This window comes from Nanorana parkeri, unplaced genomic scaffold, assembly GCF_000935625.1.
Source record: "Nanorana parkeri isolate BGI_ZX_2015 unplaced genomic scaffold, ASM93562v1 scaffold1050, whole genome shotgun sequence".
Lineage (NCBI taxonomy): Eukaryota > Metazoa > Chordata > Amphibia > Anura > Dicroglossidae > Nanorana > Nanorana parkeri.
In genome coordinates, this window is record NW_017307318.1 from 526,382 (window position 1) to 534,526 (window position 8,145).

Here is an 8,145-nt window from a genome sequence, read left to right on the forward strand (position 1 = left end):
TGGCCAGGAGATTCTCCGGGTGACAGCTGAAAGTGAATCAAGTGGCGGAGGATGCTGGCTGGTATCATGATGAATGAATGAGGCCAGGGATGCATAATCGGTTGTCCTAGCAAGCAATGGACGGGAATCAGTCACAATCATGACAGCTTCCCAGTATATACATGTGCCACTGTACGCCTGATCAGAGTTGGTTTTGATTACCACCAGTTTTCTAGTTTGTAAACTGGCGATAATTCTTTTTGAACCCGTCGCAGCCATAGAAAAGATTCTTCAAGTGTCGATAAAGCTACTGAAATTGGCGACAGGGTTTTTTTTTTTTAAATATATGGTGTAGGACTATTTAACAGGTCCATACCACCAGAATAGTGGCACTAAACCTCAATTGAATTCCCCCATTGTGTTTCAAGCAACTGACAAGCAACGTTTGACAGATTTAGGAGACTTTGAGAAATGGTTTACCAAAGGTGATCCCTGTTATGACTAGCTGGTTTCTCTTTTCAATTGTGAGGCTTATTAGCCAATAGTAGAACAGAAAATAACAACTTAAAGTAAAGCTAAGGGTAAAATCAAAATTCACATATATGGTGCAGTCACTAGCATTAACACAGCAGATGTTTCTGAATCTTTCCTCTAAGAGTTGTACTACCTTTTGATTCTGCTAGAAGATCCATTATTTTTCCACTTCTTGTTAAGGACCGAGCTGTTCAACAAAAGTGTCAGTTACAGGGTTGGGGAAAGCCATATTACACTGTATGGGGTGCTTATAATGGTTAGCTTTTATTCATTGGACTTAAAAGGTACTTCCACGTTCCTAGGTGAATTTGAAAAAATGGAATAACCCCCCACCAATCTGCCCCCTTTGCCACACTCCGCTGCTCTTATCTTGGAGAGAACGCTTCCCTTCATGACTGTTGGTGTACGATCTGTGCACTTTAAACAGCAGCACAGCCCTGTGCTCGGTATTTCAAAGTATGCTTGTAAATGGCAAGCACTCATAGGTCAGCAAGATCACCCGACCACACTGGCCAATGAGAAGCACTTCTTGCTAAGAGCTAAGATGATCAGCATCGGGAGCCAAAAGAGCTTGTGACTCAACCGTTTGGCTGGTTTGGGTTAATTTGCACTGGGAGTCCATAGACCTGTGTACGCTATGACTCCAAAGACTAATAGTCACCCAGGGCTTTGCTTTCATTCCTGGCAGCAGAATGGAGTGGTGGGGAAGGAAAAGGAAGGTAAGTATATGTGTCTGTGTAGGTCTAAATTAAAGAGGACCTGTAGCTGCACACACTCAATTTTAATGTTGCTTTTAGTGAACACCTGTGAGCCAAGCAGATATGGAAATCTAAAATTACTTACAGGGGTTGATTTACTAACAGATTTCTTTTCTTTTCACCTAGCTCAGTTAAATTGTATTCACATCAACATCCAGTTATTTGCAAAAGAAAATCTAAAAAAAAAAAAATCCTCTTAAGATGATTGTACTTTCACAGTCAGCACAAGTTCACTAGGCTTAGTGGAAATTGTACTGTATGATAACTTACAGTGTTCAGAAAGTACACCACATCTTACCTGTCAGACATTATAGGGGAAGTAGAGTATTTTGTGTGCAATACTAATGCTGAAATAAATTTTGATGTGACTTTTACATTTATAAAAGCTTCAATTTACGTTTCTTTTGTTATTTTATTGAGTAGAAAAGATCTCCCTGCAATGTGAACAGTTATAACAGTCCCACCACCCTTACTACCAATCTACGCTTCTCTGAAAAGCTACAATGAACCTTTAATACTAGGTTTGTTGGATGCCTGGTCCCTTGCTGCTCTATGTGGTCTATGTCCTTTAAATAGATTTGTTACTCTTCAGATGAATTCCTGTGTCCATGTGAAGTTCATTGGATCTACACTAGGCCTTGGCTTCTGCCTAAGTCAAGAATAAGCCTCATCACTTGTCATTTATGGGTCAAATACCAGAGCCTCTAATGTACACTTGGATTCTGATATTTGAATGACAGGGGGCAGAGTTTAGCACAGGAAGCAGGCAGGCCTTCATTTACACTTGGGCAGAAGTTAAAATCCCATGTACAGCCTGGCCTAGGATATAAAGGCTCTCCTCACGGTCACGTGGATTATGACATGTACTTGGAAGCATCACAAGCTGCCCACAGTTTACAGTGTAACTGTTGCCATCTCAAAACATTTTACGTCAGGTCAGCTTCACTTTGCGCTCTGTGACTGACCAAAAATCATGAGTTGAGAAAAAAAAGTCATGTTGGGTTCCTTTGCCACTGCTGCTGCAATGCACAGAACTGTCAACTTTCACTAAGTAGATGAGATTTGTGCGCGAATGGTCAATCTAAAGGCACCTGTAGACTTCAGAGGAGTTGAATGTCTAAAAATACTTATCTAGGATGCACATAGACAAGAATACTTCCCTGAGCACTCATGTCTACATGTCTCATGGTACCCTTATCTTGTGAGAAAAATAGGCTTTTGGCCCAAAAACCTCAAAGCCAATGTCACAGAGTGTGGGTTTTTTTTAGGAATAATTTTACATTATGTTTGAAAAAGAAAGTTGTTGGGAATGTTGAAATGTTTTAAATCCGAAATAATGGACTGAACATAGTGCCAGCCTCATTTTTTCAAAATTTGACAGTCTGAAAGAGTAAGCATTTATAGGCAGGCTGAATTTGCATGTAGATAATTGAAGATATAAATTAATAACCCAAGATAATATAAAATAACAAAAATAGTTTTTGCTGCATTATTCCCCATCAGCCCAGATGTGCCCCTTCAGTACATTTTACCTGCCACTAGATATCTTCAGTCTGATGTACTGAACTGTACATGAACTGCAAGAGAGGCTAATACCTTGTCATATTCGGGAACTTACACTTCTTGCATTTTAGAAATACATTTAGTGATGCGTTAATCATTACAGAGCTGTATCTTTGTCTTTTTACATCTGCCTACATTATTGCTTTAATAGTATTTTGTTATCTAAACTTTGGTTACAAGGCTCATGGATGGGCCTGTCAGCCTTTTGCTCACACAGGGAATCTTCCCAAGGAGTGCAATTTACTTGGCAGGTTAAGTTCAGTTGTCTTCTGAGAGCACATAAAGGACAATAATTCTAAAGCTATGCTACATGTGAGCTGTGGACGATTTTATTTATTTATTTAGCACCAGGATGCCGGATAGAGCACCATTAGCATGCACCACCAGCACCCCATCGACCCCAGGTTTTCAGGCTTGCAAAACCTGGTTTAATCAAAGAACCAAAAAAAAAACAAACAGATAACAAAATACCACACAAAGCAAAAGTTTCGGTGTCATACATTTGCAAATACACGAGCCCCATACTACCACCAAGGCTGGTGTGATTAGCATATGATCTACACTTTGCATATTGTATCTTAGATCCCCCTTGCTGGTGGGCAAAACAGTTGTAGGAATTGCTTTTAATGCACGTGCACTGAGCTGCATCTCCCACAGGTTGCTGGTTATAAATGAGTAAACTGCTTGACTTGTTCTGTAGTAGTTCAGAAACGTGTTGCTAATTTGACACGCTCGGGTAATATTTTAATGTCTATGGTGCCATAACCATATTGTTGAACTGTAATGATATGATCCAACCTACCCTTCCAATGTCAAAACCCCAGAGGGGAAAAGCACTTACCTGCTAGAGTTCGTATATAACGCAGATGGCAAAGGCGCCGAGACTGACCATCCTCAGCAGAAGGCATCCAAGAGACAAACTGCAATACTAACAGTGGCTGAAGGAGAAGCGAAAAGAGAGACAGAGAGAAAGGGAGGGGGTGATGTGAGCCAGTCAAGAGGAAGAGAGGGGGAAGGACCAGTGACAAAATAATGGAAGATCCAAATAGAAGAGCCCTAGAGGGACAGCTGGTACAACATGTATTCATGTTTTTGTACCAAGTTCGGTAATAGTCAACGCTGATAAAAGGTTTGCTTGACCTTCAACATTTCAATTGTTTATTCTTATTGGCCTGAACAATTTTTGGTCAAAAGATCACTGTTTATTAAAGTATAACTCTATCGTTCATTCCAGGCAATAATAAAAAAATATATAACTTCTGCTTAATTAATTTAGGTATATACCTTACTTAAATAAATTTGCTCCAATTCATTGCACTACATTCACCACAGGGTCACGTGTACCAAATACCAAGAGAAGAGGCAGTATATTGAGCCTTCTGGTGACCTTTGTGCCACTTACCTGTTCCCAAGCTACAGGAGGTATTTGACCCTTTGGGCGTGTTGAATATCTGCTACCCCTTCTGCAGTCAGTGATCTCCTCCCGTCAGGTCATAAGCCCTGTAGTAATGTATGAGCTGGCAGAAGGAACCACAGCATAAGGCAGTGGAACAAGTATTCAATAAAACATCCGACTAGGTATACGTTGGAAATGCAACAGCATATACTGATATAATTATGTAATTTGTCTTATGCGGTATAGATGGCACTGTAGTGCAATGATAGTCTCTATATGCACGCTTATCTATGATGCATAGGAAGTTATTTTTTTCTCCTCTCCATGTTTTCTTCACAATGCTGTATTCATTTTTGTAATGTTCTTCTAAGCAAGTAAAACTTCATTCAGCATTCCTCAAGATCTCAGTGCTTCATCTAATCACATAACCAACAGTATATACTGCCTCTTCTCTTACAGTCCTGGTATTTTGTGCAAGTGGCCCTGTGCTGGCAGGCTCACTTTAAAAATACCTTTAGGTTACTACAATTTTCTAACACTGTTAAAAATTCAAGTATTTGGCAACCTGGAATCATCCCATACACTGCTTTTAAAGATAGGGTCAAGTTAGGGGAGGGTGGGCTGAGGTTGCCCTGGGCAAGTACTAATATGATATGTTGGGCTGGGTGCCCTGAGTGTAAATACTATTTAGACCCATCAGTAACACATGCTGAGCAGTGGCGTCACAAAGGGGTGTGGCCTGCACCCGTGTGCCACCATTGGAGGGGTGACACCAAAATGACGACTGTCATTTTGTTGTCACCCCCTATGAAAAGTCGGGCACTCGGTCATGGACCGAGAGCCCAACAGTGTCAGGAAAGAGGATGGGGGACCGGCAGTATACCTCATCCAGCCGGGTGAACGTCCCCTTCTCTCTCTGCCGGCGTCCATCACCAAGATGGCTGCCGGCTGGCGTCAATAAGATGACAACGCATGCACGAGATGTCATCGTGCACAGTGACGTCACGCGCATGCGTGATGATGTCACGGCAGGGTGTCACCTGGTCTCTGCTCCTTGTGACACCCGCCCTCAGGATGCCCCTGATGTTCAGCATTATATAGCTACCTGCTTTCAGCCCCAATTCTCTTTGTGAGATGTTATATGACTGAATGCTGACAGCTGAAAAAGAAGCTGATATTGGAAGATGTGAAAAGGTGTGTCCCAACAGACCTCTGTACTTTAGGAAAACTCACCTTTCATTATGCCAATCAGGTAAATGGCACAATTTGCATGAAACACTTTCTTTAGCTCACTGTGAATCTGTCCTTACCATTAAAGGTATAGTTGGTCCCAAGGCCAAAGGTTCCCAGTCCTCCTCTGGTTGAAGTCAGAAAGGTAAAGTCATATAACAGGAATCCTCTGCAACAGGAGTTTCACTTTTGATGAGCTTCTTTGAGAGTATATCCACAGAGGCCATAGTGAGAAGAGACTAAAGCAATCTAGAAGACCTCCAGCCAAATTAGTGCATGCCATAGTAAAGTCTTCTTAGAACAGAAGATATTCACATGCCTCATTCATTCACATATCCTTACCAAAAGATGATTGTTTGTCATAGCGGGACAGTGGGCAGAGCAATGCAAAACATTACTTTCCACCCCATTAGCCAGATGCACATCAAGAACCACTGGTGTATAGTGTAAATATAGCCTATTATAGAGCCATTCATTCAAACTGCATACAGCTGTTTTAGGCTTTTTTGATGACCATCAGTGTAGGGTTTGGAAACCTTGTCATGTATGGCATAGGAGTAGGGACTGAACAAGACAGTATAATCATACAGGCGAGAAAGGACTAAAGTAATCTAAAAGCCCTCCAACCAAATAAGTGCATAGCACAGTAAAGCCTTCTATGTACAGAAGATATTCACGTCTCATTCCATCACATATCCCAAAAATAGGATGATTATTCATCATATCAGGATGGTGGGAGGAGTCATGCAAATCATTGCTTTTCACACCCATTCGGCAGATGCATATCGATAACCTCTGGTGTATAGTGCAAATATAGCCTAATATTAGAGAGTCATTTATCCCAAACTGTATACAGCTGTTTTAGACTTTTTGGCTATCATCAGTGCAGAGTATGGAAACCATGGCTTCTCTGGAGTAGGGCATGTAACCCAACAGGACAATATATCTATAAAGGTTATGGTAATGGTAAGAGACGGGAAAGAGGGACACTGCCAGCACAATGTATGTAGGAAACCATAACATTTCCTTTTATACTAGCTTTTCAAAATAATTTGGTGATAGCACAAAGATTATAGTGCAGAATAACACTTTTAGTAGTTATATAGTACATTTTATAGTGCTCTATACATCATACCAAAAAGGGGGGCAGCCGAGAAGGAAAGGGGAACAGAGGGATTTGGCTCCAAATGAGGGACAGTTGGGAGGTATGACACAAAAAAAAGAGATCTTCAAACTTCCCTGCATGCATTGCCACTCTTTGAGGCTGCTGAGAGGAGCACTTTGGCCAGTCAGTAACAAAATGTTGTGACAACATTTAGTAAAATGTGGACAGAAACGAGGGAGTCATTAAGTATGGAAATGGGCAAAGAAAGGACCTTCCTTCCCCTTTCTTTTCCTTCCCACCTTCTCATTTGTTTTTCCTTGATTGAGTATGGGATTGCCCCAGGGAATAGGAGGATCTGAATGCGGGTTTCCAACTGTACTGTATAACAGTCAAGACAATGAAGAATAGTTACTGTCTGGTTGTTGTTGGTCACTGTACGTACACTTTATTGTGTGCCATAAGCCTATTTGGCTTTCATGTTACCATAAGACTTAACGGCTCACTAGGTCTTGTTCTGTCGTCTCTTCTTGCATGGGATTAGAATTATTGGGGCATGTACTCTGGCTTGACACTTTCCTTGTGGAGAAAAGTAATGAATGCTGACATATAAAGCTTTTCATTAATGGGCTCCTGCACTGCTCATGTGCCTGGGTAGTACAATAGGCTTATTCTACTAATTCTGTATAGAAATTGTATAATAAAAGCAAGAGTTCAATGGTCAATATTTAAATCTTAATAGTTGATAGGAAAAACCAATAGATACTTTACAATTCTGGAACATGCACAAATCAGAAATGTTGGGATATATCTGCCTAATAGCAGGCATAACGAAATATCTACCCAGAACGTTGTTCAACTGGCCATAAACGAGAAGAATTTCATTAAAAACAATTGTATTCAGAATGTTTGTTCAATTTTCTAGCTAATTGGGTAAAACTGTCGATTTCAACCATAGAGAGGGGGAAAAAAAAAATCAAAGGAGCAGGATGGAAACTTTTTCTTAAATGAATCAAATCTTAACAGTGAATGTGGTTTAGTTCAGGAAAATCCATTGATTCCAAAATCCAACAAAATTGCAAAGAACATTTTGCAAGTCTCTGACGGCATTATTATTGTTATTATTATTAATATTACAGTTTAGTTACAATTAAAATCAAGACAAGATAATTATGGAATGAGATTTTGCATATAAACCTTTGTACACAGATCTACAAGTGTAAGTAAATGTTAAACCCCTCCTGTAATTCCTGGAGAACAATGCAACCAGGGCCACTCTTTATGCAAACCTCATGCTGCTGCAGTCCAGGTTGAAAGCTTGGACTCTCTCGCCCTGTCCCCTCCGCTCACGTTTTCAGCATTTTTAGGGATTTCTTTGTCCTTTTGAGGTATATGTAAGGTTCAAACTTTTTTTTGCAGTTTTGGATAGAAAGAGGAAGTGTAAAAACCTCTATCAGTTTTTAGCGACTTTTGTGCCCCTGCTGGCGAGGTTCCCCCTCCTTATTGGTTCTGGTGACCAGGGCCGTCCCCTCAGGCAGCATCCCTATGGGGAGCAGCAGGGTGGGGGCCACAGCGCCTCCTAG